This window comes from Lolium rigidum, chromosome 6 (assembly GCF_022539505.1).
Source record: "Lolium rigidum isolate FL_2022 chromosome 6, APGP_CSIRO_Lrig_0.1, whole genome shotgun sequence".
Classification (NCBI taxonomy): Eukaryota; Viridiplantae; Streptophyta; class Magnoliopsida; order Poales; family Poaceae; genus Lolium; species Lolium rigidum.
The window spans coordinates 152,767,172-152,769,312 of record NC_061513.1 but is presented as its reverse complement, the minus strand read 5'-3'; the positions used below and the strand labels follow the sequence as shown (position 1 = coordinate 152,769,312).

At 40.9% G+C, this 2,141-nt stretch overlaps 1 long non-coding RNA gene across 1 annotated transcript; it reads left to right on the top strand.

Annotated features, from left to right (window-relative positions):
- The first annotated feature begins 394 nt into the window (after nucleotides 1-394).
- On the top strand, nucleotides 395-868 carry LOC124665858. The gene is made up of 3 exons (XR_006990715.1): nucleotides 395-503; nucleotides 583-675; nucleotides 820-868. It is a non-coding gene; the product is annotated as an uncharacterized LOC124665858 (long non-coding RNA).
- Nucleotides 869-2,141: the final 1,273 nt, after the last annotated feature.

The following is a 2,141-nucleotide window of genomic DNA, read 5'->3' as shown; positions in this document are numbered from 1 at the left end:
TGAATTGACAACTCAGTTGTTAAGGCTTATAAATATTCTTTACCTCCCCTTGTGTAGAATCAATAAATTTGGGTTTTACTTCCCTCGAAGACTGTTGCGATCCCCTATACTTGTGGGTTATCAAGACACCTCTGCGCATTTTCAAAAATTAGTGCACAGGTTACACGTAAGTCATCTTTCTCTTGGTAATGTTACTCATACTAGTATACCACATTGGCACGTCACGTTCCTTCTAGCTTGTTGTTGGCTCTATGTATATCGCACCAACGGTTTATATTGTTGTGAACAGTTAAGGTTCGAGTTCGATGAGGACCAAGAGGAAGTAAAGCATGTTCTCAACGAGTCTATTCTCGGTATCGCTGCGCCAGTATCGCAGCAGGCTAAAGAAGAAATACTTCACTGGAAAGATTACTGGGAGTGTTCCAACTAGATCTCCTCTTAAGCAAATGACTGACAAACAGTGGGGAGATCTTGTGAAGCACTGGTCTGATCCAAAGAATATGGTATGATTTGTAAGACTGAGACCAGATCACATCTTGGATTCTTATTTATAGCAGTGTCTCACTAGTCTCCTTTTTGCAGAATTTGGCTAAACAGAATCAGAAAAACCGCGGTAAACTACTTTTACCTAGCCGTACGGGATCTCGTAACCTTATAGTGCACATTCGGCAAAAAGTAAGGACATGTTGTTTTATATTGCTATTTAGAAATATTTTAGTAAAAGATCATGCAGAGTATATACACCAGTGTGCAGCTTATATTATGATCCTCCATTTCAACCACGTTATTCGATTTATAAATGGTAGTACTAAAATGCAGATGTTACATAATGCAAGTAAAAGGGAACCAAACAAAGAGATGACTCTGCGAGAGATTTTTGAAGCATGCCGGAAGAACAAACTTGAAGTGATTGGAGAAGTCGCACGAGTGTTCTTGTAAGTCTTCTCTAAGATTGAAATTTTGTGACGACTCACATCCCAACTTGTAGGAGTAGTAAAGTACATGTCAATATGATATTATAGATGTTTATTAAAATTCATGTGATGTGAATCCGACATGCCAAACTGTAGGAATAAAAGTAGGTCATACACATGATAAATTTACTATCAGCAAGTTTCTCTGTAGTAACTATCATGTTTACACATGTGTACGAACTGAATTTTTTGCAGGAAGATATGAAATTAGAGATGGCAAAACCCGGTAAAAACGGTCCGGAAAAAACCGATGAAGAATGTGTGAAGGCATTTTCCATGGCAATAAAAAAGAAAGGCATTGCCAAAAACACTTTCTTACGGAATGCTTGGACTGGTGAAGTGCAAGTCCATGTCCAAGTCAAAGTATTTGCATGCTCAAGTTCTAGAGGAGCAACTCCAAGTAGAACGAGCAGCATCGAGCTGCGCTAAGACTAGAAGTCGACAATTTTAGAACGATAGCGAGCACAGAAGGAGGCCCTCTCTGGAGCAGGTTAGGAATGCTAGTAAGTAGTAAGAAGAGTATCTGCTAGATAATTGGAGATGGACGGGGACAGCGTGGCAGGTCGGTATCTTGGTCTTGTAAAATGGTTCCTTAGTCTGAGCATATTTCGTAGGTGCATTTATCTGCAATTGCTATGATCTTGGTGGTCGTTTCCTTGTTGTGATGTGGATTTTTTTGAACCGGAACCCTGCTGATTGTTAATATTATAAGTGGATTACCTAGCCCTTTCCATCAGTTCTGACTTGTGGTTCCGTTGGCTTGTGGATGAAGCTTTGACATGGTATCAGAGCCCATAGTCTCAAGTTCGAGTCATCGCTTTCGCAAGCCTTCTCTTCTCTTCTCCCGGTCTAGCCCTTTACGTCGGTTTGGACTTTTTGTTGCGTTGGCTATGTTGAGATGTATAAAGTGGATTGCCTAGCCCTTTCCATCAGTTCGGACTTTTGGTCGCGTTGGCTAGTGCATTAAAGCTTGACACTGATGATTTTACGTGATCCATTGATTTCCGACTTTCTACATATAGTCCAGGTCTAGAAGCTTGTCAACTGGTCTGGTTCATTCATCGCTGTATTGAGTGCAATGAACGGAACAGTGGCTTCTCCTTTGTGTTGTGCTGCAACACAACAGCTGTTCCTGCTTCTGTACAGGCGAGTTGTGAACAGAGATAC